The sequence below is a fragment of the Neodiprion fabricii genome, chromosome 2, assembly GCF_021155785.1.
Source record: "Neodiprion fabricii isolate iyNeoFabr1 chromosome 2, iyNeoFabr1.1, whole genome shotgun sequence".
NCBI lineage: Eukaryota > Metazoa > Arthropoda > Insecta > Hymenoptera > Diprionidae > Neodiprion > Neodiprion fabricii.
The window spans coordinates 9,222,827-9,245,855 of NC_060240.1; the positions used below are offsets into that span (position 1 = coordinate 9,222,827).

General features: G+C 42.2%; 1 protein-coding gene and 1 long non-coding RNA gene across 2 annotated transcripts in view; one reads left to right on the forward strand and one right to left on the reverse strand.

The window, feature by feature from the left end:
• LOC124175425 overlaps positions 1-23,029 on the reverse strand; it is an 89,370-nt gene that overhangs the window by 51,449 nt on the left and 14,892 nt on the right. The window contains exon 2 of the long non-coding RNA XR_006869161.1: positions 2,253-2,334. This is a non-coding gene — a long non-coding RNA (uncharacterized LOC124175425). The remainder of the gene's footprint in view (positions 1-2,252; positions 2,335-23,029) is intronic.
• The window catches only part of LOC124175423 (N-acetylgalactosamine kinase), a 73,833-nt gene that overhangs the window by 5,863 nt on the left and 44,941 nt on the right, over positions 1-23,029 (forward strand). The window lies entirely within an intron of this gene.

Below are 23,029 nucleotides of genomic sequence, written 5' to 3' on the forward strand. Positions count from 1 at the left end.
TGTGTATAATCATCCGCTTGAAGTACAAGAATGAATAATTACCGATAAAAATACCAAATTAAGCTAATTTGGGTATTTTCTATTTTTTTGAAATCAGTCAAACAAATGTAACAAAAATAGGTTTCAATTTCGGATTGGGTCTAAAATAATCGTCTTTGATCGAAGAATTTTGAGAATCGTTTCAAAAAGTTTTCAAAAATATCACTCTATTTTCACTTTGGAAAAGTATATCATGGTATAAGCCCAGTTTAAGGCCAGCAAAATTATTTAAAACTCAAAATCCCGTTAAGACTGAAAAAAATCGATAGCACAAATAAGACTGTTCAAAAAACACAATTCTATAGTAATACCAAACGTAACATGTCATAAAATAGAAAATTAATCATATCGCTACTTGTGCAAGGAAAAAAGTGACTTCATGCATTTGTTAAAAGACTGTAAGATTCTCGATCAAAAAGATCCGAACCAGGTCTGACTAGGAGCAAGAATGCTCTTGATGTACCTCATATTCAAGAAAATCCCAGGATCAGTGAAATAAAAAAATGATGTCACTATGTCGAATAAATTATAATCTAAATTCATGATCGATCCTTTTCTTTCGTGAACATATGGAACCAGGTCGAATACTGAAAAACTCGTAATTGTAACATTCCGAATGAAACAATAAATTGATGCTTCTGCAGCCGATGTTACACGGCTCGAATCGATAGCGTGTCGAGAGGCTTTCGGTGACATGACATTGCGAGCAGAGCTTGCAGTAGCTTACGGTAGCTTGCTCTAGCTTGCGCCCTTGAAATCGGCTCGGGGGTAAGGTGGAATATCTCGGGGGCAGATAGAGCGAGGCGTCGGCAGCGGTGCTATCGCTCATCGCACGACTCCCCAGAGTAGGAGGGTGATGGGGGTGCCACCCCGGTTGGTCCAGAGCGTCGTTTCTGCCCGCGAAGAACCTCGGTTGGGCTGCGAAGGGGCTCGACTCACGCGCCTTATCACCTCCCAAATAATGGAGGCATATTGAATAGATACCCGAACCCCACCAATGTGTATCTGATCCGAAAGTCTCGAGGGGATATTAGAAGTCGCCCCTCATCCTCGACCGTCCTTCGATCCGGGCTGAATTCACCTCTAAACCTCGCCTCCGTCCCGCGTGATGATAAATAAAAACCACTTTAATTTTGTGCCAAAATTCGTGAAGCTTTTTGTACGTAAGACCAAATTTTTTGTTTCCTTGTTTCAACGGTTTTAAGCCTTAACCCTTTGAGTCGTGGTGGTAAGTATTCTTAAGTAGTACGAACTTTGAAACATATTGCTTTACGGTTTTTTCCTACTTCGGATAGTGTATTGTTAGAAAAAAATTTATTCATGAAAATCGTGAAAATTGAAGGAATAATTCATATCCGAGAAAGTTACCTATCTATACATATACATGTTTTACACAAATCGTAAGCTTTTGGGGTCACTAATTATGAATGAATTTTGTGACTGTATTCGATCAAATTCTAAATTTTCATCCGTCATATTGGATCCACCATATTGTATCCGCCATCCCGAACTTGAGAAATTTGATTTCACATTCACAATCAGCGACCCGTAAAACCATAGAAAACTATCTTGTTATAAAAGTTGATTCAGCACAATAATGACTGATTCAAAGGGTTAAGGAGGTTAGTCGCATGTTGAGTATTTATCATTTTATTATATTTGTAAAATCTACGAATATTTATTCAAAATCATATAAAATAAAGAAAATATCCAAATTATAATCAAAGATCCTTCATTTCATACCACTTCGAAATTGTTAAAAATCTAGTTGAATCTTTCAACAAGTTTTATCGTGTCGGCATCGTTCAATATTTTATTTTATAACATCCCAATCATGTTGCTTCTATTACATCGCAAAGACCTTCGTAGCTTGCCAATAAAATTATTTGATAAATACTCAACGTACGACTTTATCTCGTATAACAAAAGTCAATAAGAAGCATCGATTTTTGGCCAACAAACCTCCTTAAGAAGCGATTTTATTGAACGGTGCTATTCGACTCGTGGCTTCTTTTGTACTCACGTGAACCGCACCACGGTTTACATACCGTTGTTCTGTTCGCACGTCAAAACGCGAACACGCGATCCGCGCGATCCTCAAGCCAACGGCTGATTACTTTTAAAGTAGGTACATGTGAAACAGCGTGCTAAATTCAACATGCTAATATTCATGCTTAAATACCCTGATTCGGGCTAACTTTACACATACATACCCATCTAATTCCTGTTTCCCTTTCGCACCGTGAGCCTTGATTTTTATTGCCGTAACATCTCGTCGCCCTTACAAATGTAGGCCTGAAACCAACACCCATAATTTCAAAGTTAAACCTGCATGGTTAAAATTTACACACAAGTAGTTACAAACCATAATTTCCTGTCGACCGTATAATTGATTAGAACAAAAAATTTGAAATCATATAACAATAGAATGCAAGAAGTGTTTTACAATTTTTTAATTTACTGTTCTTTTTTTTATTTCATTCTTCAGGTGCGCCCGGATATTTCGTGAAACATTAATCAGATAGCCGAAGGGAATTACGTAGGTATTGAAATTGCGACGAGCTCTGTAGGGTGAAATAATTATTTTAATTCACTACCTTCGCATGCCGTGTAACGCGAAGCGTGCGTGCGTGCGTGCGATACTCGATACCGCGAGTAGGTACAACATGGGTTATAAAGGTACACACCGTACCCGTACGTGAATCGGATAGGAAATTATAACGAGCGTTTAGATTGCCTGGCGCAGTCCCCGTGTGTACTTATGCAATTAAAAAAGCTGTGTAACGCGTTACACGCATGTATCGAGGACGGTTAGAATCGGTGACACGTATTACAACTGTCCAAACGCGCTAATTACACCGAGTTGAAACGTGTATCCGTTCTTACGGCGGACGAATTGCGCGGTTGAAAGAAAAAGAAAGAAAAGAAGAAAAATAACGCGAGAGTAACGGAGGCGGGGGGTTTTCTTTTTTTTTTTTATCCGGCGAGAATCGGGTGGAAAAAAACACGATTAACAGCTGCTGTGATTAATAATGAAGCGACTAGATAAATTGAATGAATAAATAAATCGTTAGCGGTTATAATTTCACTACAAATGCTGTAAATCGAAGGTTGAAAACTCGCTGCTTCGTCGCCTCGTCTTCATTAAATGAATATTTGGACACGGTCCGTCGACAATTTCGCCGGTGCGAAAATAACTAACGACGCGAATTCAATTTGGCCGTTTCGAGATTGAATCAGACTGACAATTAACGACTTCGATTGTAGCCCGAGCAAGTTTTGCATACATGTTACTATTGCGTATCGGTCCGCGTGTCTAAGTAAGCAAGCAGGTCTGCACACGGTGCGTTTAATCAGTCGATCAACCGTGCGGCTAAGCGAGAATGAGAAAAAAAAAAAAAAAAGAGAACAAAACGCTTGTAAGGGAAAAAAGAAACCGAACGGAGGATAAGGAACAAAGTATATTACATTAACTCGTTGCACGATTCGCAAAATGCTGCTCCATATATTTTCGGTAATCAGTTTGCACGTAATTTCTGTATTGTACATGTATATATATATATATATATATATATATATACATATATATATATGCATATATCGATACCCGTACTCATCGATGTAGGTATATTTTATAAACGCACGCGAATTGCGATGATCGTTTTTAATCGAGAATTAGCGACGAGCTTCGCTGCTTCTTCGGTTGAACATAACAATTACCTCGGACTATACTTAAAATGCGTAAAATTACATGAATGTAGAAGCCACAACCGGGTCAGGCCATTAAAAAACCGATTAAACGTAATTCGATCCTTTCGTATTATAGTATACTTTATACGCAAGACGTCTGACTTCGGTGCGTAATTTTTCATTTTTTTTTTTTTTACTTCTACATGACTCGCTTACCACTTTATCATTTACGCATATAAAGAATCCGTAACAAAATTTAAATTACATATCTCCGCGATGCTGCTACTGCCGCTCTTCGTTTAGCATTTTTATCGGGTTGCTGCTGCACACAGTTGCAATTACGCGAGCACGTCTTTTCGGTATTCAAAATTCGTTCGTACGAGTCCGGCACGATCTTTCAATCCCCGAAACTAGCAAGAAAAAACAAGCTGATTGAATTTCAAAATAATCAATTACAGCTCACTGCAGCAAACGTAAAGCTATTTATTGGTTTCGTATAAAATTAGGTAATTGAATTTCATTTGCGTCGAATGATAAACTGATTTCGATTATTCAGGCTGGTTGAGATTTTTCTTGATTAAGATAATAAAAGATACGTATCTCTATTGAAATTATCGGAATATTATACTCCGGCAAACGAATCACATCATTAACAGCTTCTCAACGCGGTTCAATGAAACATTTTCTCGCTGTGCAAGCTCGATTTTATATCGTGCCCATCCCGTGTCCACGATTGTGTCGATAATTACAGAATTGCGTAATTTAAACAAACTCGTTTACATCGATCTTAGGTAGATACTTGACATGCAGCGCAGCGACGAGTGTTCGCATCAAAGTACCCCGCCTACCGAGTGCTTGTTTATACGTGCATAGGAAAACGCGTGTTCGGTGTAACGATTTCTCATCGAGTTGTAACACTTTTCTCACGTACATATAGCTAAGCTCCGAGAGCGGAGTATTTAAAGTGCATTTATAGGCCAAGTTACAGCCGTAGGAATATACATATAGCTGTGCTGGCGTAATCAATAGTTACGTAAATTCATGCAAAGCAGTATCCATCTCTTCTCAGGACTTTAAACTTGGCGGGATATTATCTTTCGCGAAATTCAACGATCAACCGCGGTAGTAAGTATATAAGGTGTTAATGTTGACGGCGCATAGTTGCAAGCGGTTGTAATTCCGAGTTCGTGTTCAGCGTTTTTGCTCCTTTTCTACGTACTGTAATCTTTTATCATTTTGTTTTTTTTTTTTTTTTTCTTCTTCTTTCCTCTCGACAAAGCTTGTACACGTTATACAGTTCCGAGTCGGTGCGTTATGGGTTTCAGATAGCGGTTCACACGCACCTGGCACGCAGCCACGGAATAGTAATCTCAACAAACAACTTGACCGTGCGTTATATACATATAAATTGGCCAGGTTTAATCTGCAGGAAGGCAGCCTATAAGCTATAAGCATCGATCGAATGCTCGACCGTAAAATCGGATGTCAACGATTTCCTGGATCGGGACGAGTAGGTAAATTCCTACATACGTTCGTACACACGGCTCCGTCTGCGACATGCCTGCTGCACACCTTCTACTCTTTGCTCGTTTATTCATTCATTTATTTATTTATTTACCGATCAAGGTGCGTACAAGAAGCGTACGTCGCGTTGACGTTTCGGAGCGTCGAGGCGATCGTTTCTCCAGATATACGCAAGCAATCATCGTTCCTCCTGCTCCTTCCGACCGGACCTTCGTTTGCATTCTCAGAATTAATTAGAAGCAATCGTATCGTCATTCTAATTGGACTAATTAACGGATGTTTGGTAACTAGCGTCGAATACACGTACATGTCGCGTCAAACGCGTTGCCTGACTTCTTCTGTCACGAGTAACGGATATACATATATACGAGTATATATACGTATACATATATATATATACATCCCGAGAATACGATGGCGGAGACTGAAACCGTGATAAAATCAATTTACCTTGATGAGAATTCCTATGTCGAATTAATTTTCTTCTTCGTTGTGACTTGAGTAAAAAAAAAAAATAAATAATTTTATTCCTTCTTGTTTCTTTATTTATCTTTCAGCACTCTATACCCGACGCAGTGAATTAAAATGTATTTATCGACACCTTGAATTATCGGTAAATGTATTTTAGAAATTCTATTTTATCAAGAGTACTCACGATTATGGGAATGAATTTCGATTGAGAAATGTTTCTCAATTTTTTAACAAAACTCGTTCTTGTCATCGAGTTTCAATACGTACCCGCTGCGTTGTTCTGAATTTTTTATTTAATCTAAGCATCTACATTTCATCCAACTGGAAAACAAGTGTTGTACCTTGTGCAGATGTAAAATACAAAACGTTAATGCAATTTTCGTAAATGATTGATCCGATTTATTTTTCAAATAAAGAATTTCTGGGATATTCGTTTGAGAGAGCGGTTGAGAGATTTGCAAATTTCCGTTTGTGGTTCGATCATGCTAATCGCGAGATAAAAATAATTCATTAAAAGCACATCTACAGCCTCTGCGCTAGGGTATACTTACATCTATTCACGTAATATATAGGTCCGAAACAACATCTTGCTAGAGGAATTAATTAACGCGAGGTTGAGCGTGTGGCCAATAAGTTTAAATCGGTCTGTTCATCGGCTAGTCGGGACGAAATGATATTCAAATACATGCATTCGCATGTCACACACTGACGTAGGATAGATACACAGATAGGCGAGTTGTATACATGTATGTGTATAATATACCTGGCTACTTGATAAGTTTATAAAAGTTTACAGTCGTTTTATTCACGGAATAATAAGTCAGGTATGTAACTATGTCGATACTTTTTGGTGAATTAATTATTCACACTTGTCGAATAAAAAGACGCAGGATGTACGATATTGACTATCGATATAAAAGTTTTTTATTATCCTGTTGAATTAGAATTTATTTCTCTTAAATTTATTTCGAATTATCGCTGTACGTAATGCATGAAACCACTCCTCGATACCTAGGTGAATAAATTTACTGTGAAGAACGGTGCGTTTATATCTGGTTGACGTAATCGCCATCAAGAGGCGGACACCTGTTTCGTCGTAACCCGAGACGTGTCATTTGATATTGTACCCTGCACTGCGACGCGACTATTTCTCGAAAGAATTATTTCAGTGAAATAAAAAACTACAAAGACACCGTGTGTATTTCTGTTGGGGTGAGAGAAAAAAAAATGAATAAATGGAACGTTTTAATTACAACGGTTCGTTGATAAATAATTTCAGAAAATATGAAAATATTTATCGATACAATTATACGCGTGAAAGCGATTTGCAAAACTATTTTCATGGGCTTAAATTTCGAGCAGGTGTAATAAGGAGGGGAAAAAAACCGTCAAAATACAGTTCCACAAATTACCTACGTATCCGATAATCTTCTGCACGATCCGACGGACCGAAACGGAGGCGACCGGACAATTAGGGAATATTTTTGTCGATCGTTGGAGTATTCTTCGTATGTACGTATAAGGCGGATTCTAGAAGCTTGGCAAAACGTGCGGTACGTGGAATTTATATGACCGATTTCAGAGGACGGTGAAAAGAAAAATCGAATTCGAGATCTGGGGGATATTTGGAAGGAGAAACACGCGTCCCGCAGCCTCGAGGCTCGAATCAAAGAGGCCGTCGTTTGAATGAAAAGGTATGATATGCGCACGGCGATCGGTAATAACTTCCCGTGTAAGGTTCACCTTGCGATTTGTTATGCGAGCTAAAAAGATGTTTAATTTTTTAATGCTCGTTAAAAGAACGTTTAAACGTCCACCGTCTCTCCGGCATTGCGTTCCCTCTATCTGTCTCCATCTTTTTCTCTCTCTCGTTCGTTCCCAGCTTCGCCGATGGATCTCCTCGTGAGTCGAAGATCGGGGCAAAAACTTGATCGCAAGTTTATGAACGGAGTTCCGAAGCCGATCTCGGGATCCGATTAACCGCGGGCGAAGGACCGCGACGAATATTTTGACCGGTGCTTGTGGTTACGTATAATATTATACGCGGAACCGCGGTGCGGGTGAAGAAAAAAACGCGGCCGCCGCCGCCATCTCCCGCGGATTGCAACAAAGTTCTTTGTGAGAAATTCGGAACCGAAAGCGCGCGTGCACAAGATCGAGGGATCTAACGATCGAGAAAACGATCCCCGGGTAAGGAGTAACGTTAGGAAGGAGACGTATATCCCCGCTATGTCGGATGGCAAAAGTGGAACAGATTCGTGTACAAAGTTCGTAGTAACGATACCGCCACTCGCTGCGCTAGTTTCTCTTGTTGCTCCGGAAATGTGCGCGCGTGGAAGTTTGACGATTATTAACGTTACCAGCCGTCAGGCGCAGTGCAACAAACGATAGCAGCGCTGCGAATAACGCTACTGGTACACACAAAAATTTCATTTGTTACAGTAACTAGAAAAATTGAGTAAAACAGGTATCGTTAAAAAACTGTTTGAATATTGTTGGAATTACGCAAAACGAGGTACGCCTAACCATTTTGCGCTATCGTAGATCCTTTTTCGGTTATTGCAACGAAAAATCAGTTTCCGAGGTTTACTCTACTTTTTTAGATAAGGCTTTAACGTCAATTTATCATTGCACAAGCATTAAATTTTCGCAACAGTTGCAAGAAAATTTAGCAACAGTGATCGTAATGAGAAAGAATAGCAACGGATACTAGATTTTCCGGTAACAGCTAGAAAACTAATTTTCATTTTCTACCCAAAACAATATTTTCCGATCGTGGTAAAAAATGAAAATGGTTAAGGACTGAGCGGTAACCGGAACTAAAAATTTCTTTCAGTGTACTATGAATGACCAAAGATATTCGATTTTCGATTAAATCGATTATTTTTTTTTCGGCTAATCGAGTATAAACGATTATTTTTCAAACTCGACTAATCGACCGACTCGATTATTTTTCCTCAATTTCGGTTTTTGTTTTTTACTCCGATAATCGACGTAATACAACATCAATTTACGCGATTAATGTATCAATTATTATCGTTGTCTTACTTACTAAATACCTATTTGACATAATAAGTGAAATTATCGAAACAAACTTTTCCTCTATTAAAACTATATACCTACTGAAATTTACAAAATTTTGCTGTCAAATACACCGATTCACAAAAAAATAAAACAACGAAATAATCGGTTAATCGACTGATCTTCACCGATTCAATCGAGTCGTGTTCGATTATTTTTTTCAACCTGAATAATCGCTGCATCGCCGATTATTTTTAACTCTGGCCATCGCTAAATTTGGTACCACAAGCTTTTGACCAAAATGTGGTCCACTTTTGTAACCCGGAGATATGTCTCCTCCCTAATATTACTTCCTGATCCCGGGAACAGGTGGCCAACGTCCGATGGCACGCAGCTGCAGTCCGACTCGCGTAGGAAGCTTTCGGGCTTTCGGGCTCCTCGCGCACTTAGCCAGAGCGCGTTGCAAGCGCGTTGCGGCCCTCGACTCCGGCTCTGTGCCGAAGATTTACCGGGGAACCGGGTGCCGATGCAGCGGGGTGGATACGGACCTGTCATGGTTTCTCTCGAGTCTTATCAATCCGCCTGCAGCCACCTTCGGAACCGAATGAATGCTTTCTCCCGGTGACTTTGCTTTCAGCGGAGGAACCCGTCTTCTAATCGGATCCGAAGGCACGGCTCAAATCCCGCTCTGTGACGCATTAAGAGACCCCTAAGGATATTCCACGTCTTGGGACGAGAAACCTCTCGTCGCTCTTTAAGGTTTACGGAACAAGAAGAACACAGGTCTACGAAAAAATATTTTATCTCAGCTGGATGGGATGTTTTTTGGTAAATATTGAGCAATATTATTTAAGAAAAGCCGGGCCTGTCAACAATTTATTTTCTGAGCCAGAGCCATTTTTTGCTGGGAAATCGATTTTCAGCTACTCGGTACAAAAAACCTCTGCGTGATCAAAAATACCCAAATCCCTGTTTCCACTTTTTGCCAAAATCCCAAAATGTAACTACAAACACGAGTTCAAGAAGAAACCTGACGTGATGGCATTTTATGAGTATTGTTCCCGGTTTCAGTGATTCAAAGTTTATAAGAAACGGTGTGAAAAACCTGTCCAGTCTTTCGGTTGCAGTCGAATCAAAACCAAGGTTCAATCGATATCGAAATCTGGCTTTTGATACGCAGAGCCTAACGAATTCAGAACGGTAAGATACACGCAACGATTTGTGCTCACGGAATTATTACTCGTCAAAAATCGAACAATTTGTTTTATTCTCAACCCAAATCACGATCGATTAATGATTAGATCACGGAGTTCCCAGCGAATTCTAATCAGCCCCTAATATTTACCATGTTATTTTCCATATTGTGAATCACGTAAGTAAATTGTCAGTTGTGAAACTGCGTAGTTTTTTAATGAATGTTGAAGGATAAAAATTTTGACTTTTATGATTTATTGGAATGAGTTGTAAATTCGCAGTGTTTTGCAAAACTGAATCAAGAGCTAGAATTTTACTTAAAGTAATCGCAGCATCCTCCAAGTCAGTCGTTAATTCTTCTTTCGTAGATGATTTGAATTTCAGCGAAATCTCTTTCTCAAAAACCGTGCTGCCCTTATTTCTGCCACGCGATTGTGTAAATTTCATCACCATTTCCACCCCTATAGCCGTGCCAGGCGATTTTTATTTACAAGCTTTCGTCTGAAATTCCATTTTATTCCGCAGATAAAACTCGTAAATTTTCAAATCAGTAACTCGCGGAAAGAAACGAAGATGTTGCGTTAAATTTTTGTACAATAATCGGTGTTTCAAAGAATCGGACAGCTGTGAGCTCGTTTCGTGTGTAGCAAAGTGTAAATTCGAGGTATGCATGATGCACCTGAAACGGTGATCAGCGCCACGGGGATAAAGCAACACCGTGCTGTTATTCCCCGAAATACTTATGGTTTGCATAATTTAGATAATTCGACGTTTATGTAAAACCGGACGGAGGCTGTAATTCGGCGTTTTGCGGTGCTTATCGGCGTGCAAGTACAGCATACCGTCCAATGTGCGTTACACATACACGTCGCATCGCATATACATATATAAGGAAAGGCTCCCGGGCTTTTGCGCGGATCGAGGGGCCCTCCATTATTAGAGGGCGAGAGAACCGGGAGTCATGGTTCTTGTAGAGAAGGAGAAACGAAAGAGGAAGGAGGAAAAAGCGACTAGGAAGCTCCGACTACCCGGCTACAGACAACCCGAAGTCGAGACAACTTTCCGCGGGCTATTTTGCCTTTTGTCGAACATGTCGACCGCCGCATCCAACGACTTCACAGACTTTTTTCGCCCTCTTTTGCTCTATCTTTCTTTTTCATCCACTCCCACCCCCTCCCCGCATTAACCCCGTCAAACCCTCGGGGCACTTCGTCTCGTCCTTCCTTCACCATTCGGACCCATGTATACGTATATACTCTTCTTTTCAAACATCGATACTTTTGTTTGGTAAAATTCATATTTCACCACCTGCGATCGCTGTAGCTGCACAAAATGTGGGTGGAAATTTGGTATCGTTAAAAGTTGGTCAACTTGAAAATTGAACGGTGAAAAATACATATATTAAAGTAGGAAGTATTCGTGACCGAAACTGAATTTTGAATCTGTAAAACGGATAAGATGTACAGAAAAAAGTAAAGAAAAAGGAAGAGTAGAAAAAACTGTCTCAGCTTTCGATTTATCATGTCGTCTTCGACTTGTTGAAATGTGAAATGTGATAAAGGTTGTTCAGACACTGGGGCAACGTAAAGATAAATGGCTCAATTTTTGATACGTTATTAATCGCCAAAAATACGTATGAAATAATTTTTTGAGAATCATCTGACGTGTAGTTTTTGTGCAATTAATTATTAAAAATTAGATATTTAACATGTAGTCTACAGAGAATCTTGCGTGAACCGAACATTCTTGATACAATTTAACCACAACTTCTAAAGATAAGAATACAAAAAACTGCAATTTATATTAATCAATTCGTGTAAATTACTCAAAGTTTGTAAAAAAAAGTATTCTGACATGTAATTTTATAAATATTTTAATCTAAATGATCGAAAATACGAGTCAGTTATACTCAGAAATGAACGATATATTTGATACGTAAAAGTGTGGCAACGTCGAATAAAAAATGCGCCAATTTTACAATTTGTTTCTATGCAAATCGTCCGCTGTGTCGGAACTGAGTTGTTTCATTACTCATTTTGTAAGTTTATAAATGAAATTCAACAAAACACTAGCAACAACAACATACAGTTGTTAGATGCGCTGTTGCCAGATATATTTTATGCGAAAAAACACTTGATTAAAAAGACACTTATTTACTATCGTTAGCAAATAAATAATTAAATTAATCCGATTAGAAGTTCTTTCAGGTAACATCTGAATTCAAATTATTATTAATTTAAATGTTCGCATTTTTTATTCTAGTCAAAGAAGAATCTAAATTTTATTATGACTCACGTGGTACTGTCCGTACTACCTCAAGAAATCTGACTTTCACTAAAAAATCGTCTAAATTATTTCACCTATTTCACCCTACAGATTCTAACCGGCATAACGCATCGTGTACATTGTAATTAAAAAGGGGCCTGACTCTTAAAGACGATTTCCATGAATACGAGATAGTTATAAGCTTCTGCGCGATACTGCACAGCAAAGAAGATGCAGTAAGAGTGAATGAGCCATTACCGCGTTGACGAACAAACAAAAATAATTATCGCGTCAATTTACGATGAGGGTCGGTGCAGATACAGTATACATATACACGCATATTTGTCCCACAAAGTAACGAGAGTCAGTATTGTTGGAGTGATTCCTCCGGGGGTGGAATTGCAGGGTCGGTAACGGGATGAAGCGGGGGCGGGGGAGGGGGGGGGGGGGGGCGAAAGAGCCAGATTGTCTGTTTGTTGGAAGCACTCTCTCTCTCTCTCTCTCTTTCTTTTTCTCGTGCGCACAAACAAGTGGAAACAAATAATATCCTGCATTACGAAAGGCGGCGAAGAAGCGGAGGTGGTCGACGCTCACCGCCCCCGGGCGGCGGTAACGAGGCCGACGACTGCCGTCGCGTCATTAATGCCGGCCGGCGGGCCTCGCCGCGTACCGCGAGGGTAGAGAGAAGAGAGTAAAAGAGAGAAAGAGAGAGAGAGAGAGAGAGAGAGAAAAACAAGAGGAGAGGGACCAGGAGTCGGACCCTATTTCCTTAATCCTCGTCTTCGATTGTCCGTGCTCCGATCCCTGTCCTCATTTGTTTGTTTTTCTTTTTCTTTTTATTTTATCCTCCATCATAATTTATAACTTGATACTATTTTTTCTTGCGTCGACATTGAGGCGGGTATTCGCATTAGTGGATTTTATCGCGATCGATTGACCGAGTACCAAGTACCAGGAAGGTTGTACGGACTGGGCTGATCGGTATCGATCACCGTATCGTGTTTGTGAATAATGTTTATTAGACGAAAGAAACGAGGGTCGAAGAGACCATGGATACGTCGAGATGGACTGAGGTCGGATTCGTTAGTGATCGCGACACGATCCGAGGGATATAAAAGTTAATTACCATGGTTGTTTGCACCCCTCTTTGGAGTTTAGGGTGTACGGTAAGAAGCGCGCGAACGAATATAGGAGCCAATACAGCTGAACACGTATGGACATTCGATGAAGGAATATTATCGAGGGTAACATAGCTCGTGTATCGAGGGAACCTTGTTTCTCCGCAGCTTCCAATTTGGAGTGAGGATCGTAAAGGAATAAACCCTGACCAAGAATCGTAAAAGTTACCAAACGAACGTAGCTAACGCTCCGAGATATCCACACGGAGGGAAAAAGCACCGACCGAAGAAAACGGGATTGAGAGACATTCTCCTCTCCTCTCCTCGCCTCTCTTCGCCTCGCGGAAAATGTAATATTCCCAGTTCATCCCGACTAGGGTGCGCTATTGGGTGGTGGCACGTTTATGATTAATAATAGCTGACCATTCCGATGCCCTAATAAGTCGTAAACTCACGGGAGGTCCGCGTACCTTGATAATTGGACCGTGAGGCACGGCGATCGAAGTCCAAGTGCCAAGCTCCACCTGCGCGGCTAAAAACACGTGTAATGCCGGCCAAAAAGACGACTCGCCTCCGTGAAAAACCAGTGACAATCGGATGCTTCTTTCCAAAGAGAGATTAATTCTTCTCATTCAACAGTTGTCACCAGTTAATTGTAAACTGGTCAAGGTGCGGGCAAAAATGAACAGCAAACATGGTATGGTATTCGCTGCAGATGGTCACCGCCCGGGTCGAACACCTCGCGCGAAGTCGCGACTCTTTGGAAGACTCGAGGGTGGCGAAAGCCAAGCGTAGAGAGTAAGGATTGAAGGATCCAGAGGGTCTCGAAGGCCTTCGGGGAAACGGATGAAGGTGGAAGGTGTTTCGAACAGGTCAACTCCGGATGCAGACGGTAACGAACGAACGGATTTGTACAAGCGAGCACAAGTTTCCTGCGGTGATGAGACCTGCAGAGCGGTGTTTGTAGTGTTATTGAACATATGTGACTACCGGATAAGGCCTCGTTTTGACGAGCCGTATCTCACTGGGTAACCTCGTGTATATCTGTTATTTATTCTCGGTTCATATACTGGGCCGGTTTAATTGCTCAGCCAACATTGGCATCCACGGCCGCTCCATTAGAGCTGAAAGTGCTTTATATACACGAGAGAATGTAACTGGTGCAGGTTAGGTGTATACAATAAACATAGAACCCGCGTAAATGCGGTTAACATTTCGGTAACGCTCGACTCATGTGTCATCCGGTGGACGTTGTGCACATACGACCTGGTCAGGCGTGAGCAAAGAGACAGAGAGCCTGGATCTCGGCCGCATCTGGCCGGGCTTCTTTGTGCCAACAAAGCCAGAGGTGACAGGCAGCTCGGTACCAGTCCGCCAATTGGTCGGTAACCGGGCTCAAAAAATTGGAACATCAATAGGAGATACCCTGTGGTAACCAACTGTCAGACAGAAGCTCGATTCGCTTTGACACGACCTATTGAGTACCCTGCACACATCGTGACACGCAGTCGCTAATGGCTCCCGCTGCGCCGTTAATCCTACCAAATGACCACCGGCTCCTAATAGCATCATCGATATGGTACAGCGACACTTTGGCCCCCAGGACACGTGTACCAGGCCATCGCGAACTCGCGTAGTTCCTCCACCGACGCCTCCGCCTCCGTCGCGTCGGGTGATTTTCGACCGAGGATCAGCAGGTGACCTCTTCGTCTCGACCGACCCTTTACACGCGAGATTTACTCTCTCTCTCTCTCCTTCTCTTTCTCATGCACACCTGCGGCCTGCCTCGAGAATCTGTGCATCGCGGATAACCCTGCGGAGAGGTCCTTTAATGGAAACCAGTTTCTCTTATCAACGATTCATCGCCGGGGACCGCAGAAAATAAGAGTCAACCACGGATACTTTACCAGATCCAGTCGTCCCATCTTCCAGCCACGGGCTCCGTTACCTCCAGCCGGGGTGAGCTTCGGACTCGTCAGTTAAGCCCCCCATGATTCTTTCATAAATTTCAGATTAATTCGAGCCTGATGGGAACTCCACCGATCCCAATGTCTCCGGCTGATGCTATAAACGAGTATCAGGTACAAGAAAACTTAAATTCTCTTCCCGCGTGTATGGACTCGGGAAACGTTTGGAACTCCTCTTTTACCAAATGAAGCATCAATTTGCCGGAATATGGAGTTAGTTCGATAAGCAGTAGAGCGTGAACTTCAACACTAGAATTATATTCTTCAAGAAGTTCGTTGCTCAAGAAGCAAGCATTGAATCACCCATTTTCTTTAACGGATGATTCGGTCCTAGTATTTTTTTTTTAACGTGCAATGGTTGCCTTCCGTACTTGTCAAATTAACAATTACACCAATTTCATCAGCAAAACGTGAAATTATGACTTAAATTCCCATCCTGACATCAGCTCATTGATGCATCCGGTGCCGGTTTGCACCGAGTCTGAGAGCACTCTTTACAGCATCGCGAAACTTTCACGGGTAGACAAAACTGTGTGTCCCGGTTCTCTACTCCCTGAATTCGTTGAAGTAGGAGCATTGATTGCAAGCTTGGAGTCTGAGGCTTGAATCGTTGCATCTTAAGCGAGCTTCGGCATCGCCGCACCCCGAGTCTAAGAGACTCGAAACGCCGTTCACCCATCAAATTAGAACTGCAAGTAATCGATGATAACTCGCGGCGTGTTCGTGCAGTCACAGTTATTATAGTAGTTATGGCGGTTGAGGTGCACGTCCACTTTTTGAACGCACGCAGCGGAAATCGATTCCACTTTTTCGTTCTACATTGTATATATATTACCGTGTATACACTTTGTCCGGAAGATCGAATTTAAGAGGAAAAAAGGTCTCGTCGCGTAGCCGGCTGCTGGAGCCCAGCAACGGATGAACGTGGTCGGAATTTTTAGAGTCTGTTAAATCGTTGCGGTAGCCAACGTCGATCGAACGGGCGGATCGATGCGGTGTTTCATGCGGCCCCGTTTATTAGCCACATCGACAGCCATCCACCCTGTTATTAAAGGTGTTTCTTACTTTTATGAAACACAAAGAGGCGTGAATTAAGTGATAAATTCATCCGAATCAGCGACGCCCCGCCGCCTGGGTCAGATATCAGCTGGAGACCGATAACGGCAACCGGTTTTGCCGAAATCGGCAGAGCTCGATCTCTGTCTTATGTATACCCATACTTATAGGTACCCACGGCGGTTTGGCTGGTAGCGAAGCGAACCGCATGCACTGAGAGAAATTTTTAGTTCCGGTTACCGCTCAGTCCTTAACTATTTTCATTTTTTAACGATTCCTGTTTTACTGAATTTTTCTAGTTACTGTAACAAATGAAATTTTTCTCAGTGTGTATAAGCTGTAGTACGTATGTTTCGAATGTCATGTTATACCAACTAGACGACTTCACTCTCTCTCTCTCTCTCTCTATCTCTCCGCCTCGCACATCCAAGAACGTTAAAGAGACTTTCATATAACGTAATGGCCGACGCGCGTTCCCGATAAAATACCCATCTGTGTACGTAAGTGAGTTAACACGAAGATCGCACAATGGAGACGACGGAAAATACGGGGGGCGATAGTCGCGGGGATAGGCGTGGTGGAAGGGGAAGGATCGTCGCGACAATGGGGTGGTTACTTTGTCCAGGAAGTTGTAGCCCCTGTGCCCCCGACCACAGTCGCTAATGCAAGTTCCGGTAGAGAAATAAAAATTTACCCACGTACCACGAATAATATACAAGAATGAAAGTTTATGCTTCGCCTTTTTTATTATCACTTTGCTTCTATACCGCTTTTGAGTACCCCTGCAGCTCACTCCCACCGGTTTTACCCCCTGTTTCATGTTGTGTTTAGACTTAAGGATCGGGATATCACGACATACGTGTATGATATGCACACTGCGACGTAGCTTTTGATACCATCGTACAACGACAACCTCTTCTTTTTCGTCATCGGAATAGGATGTAGAAAGAAGATATTCTACACTAATGGTGATTAACCCTTTGAGTCATTACAGTGGTGAGTATTCTTGCCACTTGTTTCATATCCATTTTTCTTTTGTATATTTAGGGAAGTTTTCAACATATTTCTTGGACGGTTTTTCCCTATTTCTGAAAGTATACTGATAGGTTTTCATTACTCGAGAGTAATTATTGCGATATAATGTAAATTGTTCTTTTTATTGGACCCCCCGTATTGAATTTTTGAAATCTGAAACAAGATTCGTAATCAGCGTCCCCAAAAACCATGGAATGCTATCTTGTTACAAAACTTTTCTGAGCACAACAAGGTGTGACACAAAGGGTTAAAAAAATCGTCAAGTTAAAGTGAACGTCACAAATAATGAAGTTGGGGACTTGAATGAAATCTGCTCTAAATATGCAGATTACATTTTTTGGCATACCACCGAATGCCAATCACATTTCGTAAGTTAAATCTTCGACCTGTGACACGATCTCGTCCGACCGAATTCTAAGATGACATTATTTTTTCAAGAAGTAGGTGTACGGAATTTCGCGGCGTTCTTGAAACGAATTTCGAAACATGATGTAGTTTTGCTTCAACCTTCGACGTAATTTCCGCAAACTCGAGGTCTGAGCGTATGCAGCCGAATCGCATGGAAGGAGGTCGCCTACACGTGATGAATGCGTATGGGAGAGGTTGGGACGGTGTATTATCGACAGGAATATTACCGCTGTACGTATAGTGACGTACTCGTGTAAGGCGGTGGGTAATCGGGTTCCTGTGAACACGTGTCGCCTTTCCTCAACGCCACGCAGCATCAGGTCCCCCATCTTCCTCGCACCTCTTTCTATAGTCGACACGAAACGCGCATTAGGCGGCTGCATCCTTACGCCCCCGAGCCCTCGACGTCATCCCCCCGGCACCCCGGGAGTCTCTATATACCACCCCGCCACATCCTCGGGGGCAGAGGGGAAGAAAAATATTCGTTATGACGCGACGTTTTCTTTTCCAAACTCACGACGGAACTGATAAACGGCGCAGACGAGACGGTTTCGTTTTTATTGTGTTTGTTTCTTGTGTATCATCCGTCAAAACAACGACATATCGCAAATCGAGCTTTTCTCGTTTCGTGATCAAATTCACAATTTCACAAAGCTGCGTTTTTTTCTCTTTTTTTTTGGCCGGAGTTCATTACTCGAGGTAGAATAACAACCTACACTTTTTATATAAAAACTGTATCTCGGATGATACGAATTGAAAATTGAAACTGTAAAACGAACACCGACGTGAATCGATTGAATGCTGAGCAAATGGAGCTCATAAATCGGGACAATTTTCTCCAGCTTGATTATCGGTGCGAAAATCTTGGAATCAATGTTCCTTTTTCCGTTCGACACGAACCGTGCGGCTCTTAAAAGCTATAGGGAAAGAGGAAACACGATTTTGCGTGCATTGATACACGTTCGCAACTTTCCGCAGCTTTTCCCGTTCTCGAAAGACGCGGGGTTCCCGAGGGACGTGAGCTGTATCGGTAACCGTAGCTCCAATAAGCCGGCGAATTCTCATCGAGGTCCCATTGTGACGCGGAGATGGTTGATCCCTATACTTCCCCTGTCGATTGGGCGTCGCCAGTCTCTCGATATCCCTTCGTTTAGGACACCGCGACGCTTTCTTCTTCCCGCAGAAGACGCGACGGTCCAATCTGAGTGGCGAACACAGATCTGCGGCCGCGTCGCCTTATCGTCACGATTAAAACTATGGGATGTGAGATTTTCACCTCGGTCACAATCGCGAAACAACTGCTGAGTATTTTAATTCACTGGAGAACCGACGACTTGTACTTTTTCAGGTATTGAGTTCATTATAGAAGTGAGAACGGGAGGGGGTCGTTTATTTACTATATCGTAGTTACATGGTATTGTAATTAACGTCGTATCTTTACGCTTTAGAAACATTTTATTATACCTACCTCGTTTATACATAATTCGTCAATGAAATCAAAAGTAGCTTGAAGTTCAACATTTAACTTATTCATGATGGACATTAGATTGATTGGTGTTAATATTTTTGCCCGAATGTAAAGGATCGCTGTGTCAATTAATCTAGATACCATCAATAATATATGATACGAGTTTTCAACCTCAAAAAAAAAAAAAAACCAATTTTGGATGCTATGCAAATAGGTAAAATGTTTTATAGACATAGATAGGCAGAAAGTTCGTGACAATGAAGCTATTGTATCCATAATATTCACCGAAAGTTTTTAATTTGATTCCATTCAAGTCTTCGCCTACGAATAATGTCCAATCTGCAAATGTGTATCGCTACTTTTCCCAGGTATGGAAACGCCATACTCGTTATTTATCAGCATACCTCAAGTATGAATAACTCCATACCGATCATACCGAAGTCCCCGATGGTGTCTAATTGAGATGCGAGGGCGTCGAAACGTTCCAATCAATTGGCTCGAAAACCGGGCAACGTACTATGCGAATCACGTCCGATCACTTGTCGCGCTCCTACGCTCCTTCCATCCGAGATCCTTGATTAGGATCCGAGAGAACCTTCGGCTTCGAACAACGCGACGTTATAATCCGGGTTTGAAAAATTTCATTAAACGTACCAAAATCGGATTCATACTCTGGTCTTTCGAGGCTGAAGCTTAAAACCTCACGCGCCACGCCGCGAATCTAGTGATGCAGGGGCTTTTCAGCCACGTGACCAAATCCGCCCCGCGATTTAAGGGCCATCAAAAATGCGGCGTGCCCGCGGTGTTATTCATCCGCGTCCATTATTTTGCCCATTCATTAGAGCGCCCCGGGGGCACGGGGGCGATTCGATCAGTCACGGGGATCGGTCAATTCCCCCCCAGCATTTGCAGTCCCAGGAAAGCTCTCGACGTGCGTCGCTCGAAGCCGTTGTAACTACTAACTACAACGAAATCCTCTGATATAGACTCGCTGGCTACTTTGTCGTCGCATATTTTGGGCGCGTAGGAGCTGTTTGCATAATCGATGATTCGAACTTTGGCATCGTGAGAGAAAATCACCGACGCGATTCCGCTTCGTTGCGATAATTCGCGGATGGATTTCACCACCGCAATAATAGTTATTAGATTATTTTCTCCACGATGGTGGAACAAAGAGAAAAAGAAATCGGGGATTTGCAGAGAGCTTGAAGGCGGGGATTTTGACGCGAGTGTGTACTGCATACATGCATATACATATTATATATATATATATAAGCATGTATATAATACGTAAACCTGGGATGGAATAGCGATAACGGCAAAGGAACGGAGCGCGCGTTGCAGTTAGATTAATATTAGCATCGCCGTGACGGGGATTGCGACGAGTATTTTTTAATTATTATTCACAGACAAATAGAAGGACGGGTTTTCAACGTCGGTGCCGAGTCAGCGGCGTGGAGGGGAATGAATATGAAAAAGCACTTCATTTTTTAATTGGATATGCGAGCGAGCCCAGCGAGCGAGCTTTCAACTGAATTTTAATTTTTATTAACTGGTAAATTATCGCGCGGAATTCACGTAGGCGAATGGCAGACGTATTATACCTGTATATCTATACTACCCTTCTAACTAGCTGAAAGCCGAGTGACGTGGCTGACGGCGATATTCATTTCGCGACTTCGGAATTTATACGATCGTTCGTGGAAGCAGATGATTGTGAGTGAGGTGACAACGGACAAATCTACAACGATTTTAAACTGTTGAAACGTCTTCAATTAACATCAACCATCGCTTCGGGCAATTTTTCACATCCGCATACTATCTAGACAAACGAACTTTTTCACTGATAAATTTACCAGAATTCTGATATTCCGCTATTTTTTTTTTTTTTTTTGTTTCCTTCGTTTTCCACAAAAGTCGCGGCTCGCATAAAAATACATTTTTTACTCAAAAAAATATCACGGTAGTTTAATTTAATTGAAAACATTTTCACACGGAACCATGTTTTTTTTTCTATCCTTAAGTTAAAAAGTTGAAAATATGAAGGGAAGAAAATTACATCACGAACTTGTTTGAACAATTTTGAGCATACTATTTATCAATAAGGGACAATTCGTTGCAGTCGTAGACTTTGAAAAAATTTAACCGACAGGCATGAAACTTATATCTGTGCAAAAGTACGCGTGAAAAAAAATAATTCTCACTAATTATCAAATCTGATGCATAAACCGATCGCGAGAAGAAAATTTTCATATTTCCTCGATACGGATGATCGAGAAGTTAGGATCGCAGGTCTTTGATCTGCGTTTCAACTAGATACACAAACCGTCTTCGTAAATACTGTGACCATTTGCGGCAGTCGAGTTGAAACGAGGCACTCGGTGTACGCTGAGCAATTAAGAGCGTCTAACGTTCGATTGGTTTTCTAAGAACGAATAACACGGGCTACCGGCTACAAGGGATATCCGTCAACCTTGGACTTGTCCATCTTGAGCAAATACTCCGTGTCCACAGCTTCTCCGGTCTTTTTCTAATTTCGAAACCGGTCGGTGAATAGAAAATATGACTAACAGGAGAAAAAGGAAGTATATAAATCGGTCCGATAATTGAGGAAGCCAATTCATTTGCCGTCCTTGATGACTCGGGAGTAAAGTCGGCCGAAGATACGCCGGCGTAGGATGGGCGGGGGATTCCTAAAGGTAAGAGGCAAATTAATTAGCCTTGGTAATGGGATCGGTTTGTCCCGCAGGAGCACGAATTAGACGGGCAATAAAGAGCAAATGCGTGTGGTCCTGGTGGCTTAGAGTCAGATCTCCCAATTAAGACCTACGCTGGCAGAGGAGCTCGCGCGAGGAGCAGAAGGCCTACGCCGCGATCTCCGGCAAGAATTACCCACAAGCCACCGCAGGGTCCCTCGGCTCTCTTTCTGCCTCGCAGAGTCGAACGAATTACGCCCGAGATTGAACTTATGCAGGAGTATTCATAGTCGCAAAAACGGTCCCTTCTTTCCCACCTTGATTATACCTACATTATACCACACTCGTCTCTACCCTCCGGCGAATAATGGTCGGGGGTCACGGGCCGAAGACTTTGGGTAACGCCGTGCGAGTCCCGATTATAATAGTTGCGTAGAGCGGCGTTCATTGTGGCCAGCAAAAGGTACACGCCCACGTAATTATCACCGGTGGTTCATTAACGCACCTGTCTGTACTCACCCGTTTATTAAATCACGCCTGAGGCGAAGGGAGGGTTCGGTTGGGTAAACGGCAGCCGATGCGGTACCCGTGTTCCGTATTGTAGTTCAGGCTAACAAGAAGAAAAACATGGCCGCCAGGTTAAAGTACACGAAGGATCCAAAAGACCCGCCCTCCGGAAGTCGATTCGTGTCGCGTTCGGTGCCTCCTCTCACCGATATACGTAGCACGTATAGTGCGTAGCTACGTTTTACCTACGTGCCTGACGAACCCCGAATCTTGTACAACCACTCGTTGACAATCCGTCGCGTCGCGTGATGATCCTCTCGAAATAAACATCGGCCGGTTTACTCTTCTCAAGAACTCCGTGCTCTGACCGTAGTCCACGATTTTGCGCTGCCTGTGGTGTCAGAATTTTTATACTTCATCCTTTCGATACGGCGTGACGTGGTCAAAGGTTGCGTAGCGATAATGCCACAAATTTTTGCAATTGGTACGATGCAAGTTAATTAATATTTGTTCAACGAGAACAATCCGAGGCGATATTTCAACCATAATAGTTTCACATTTTTCTGACGA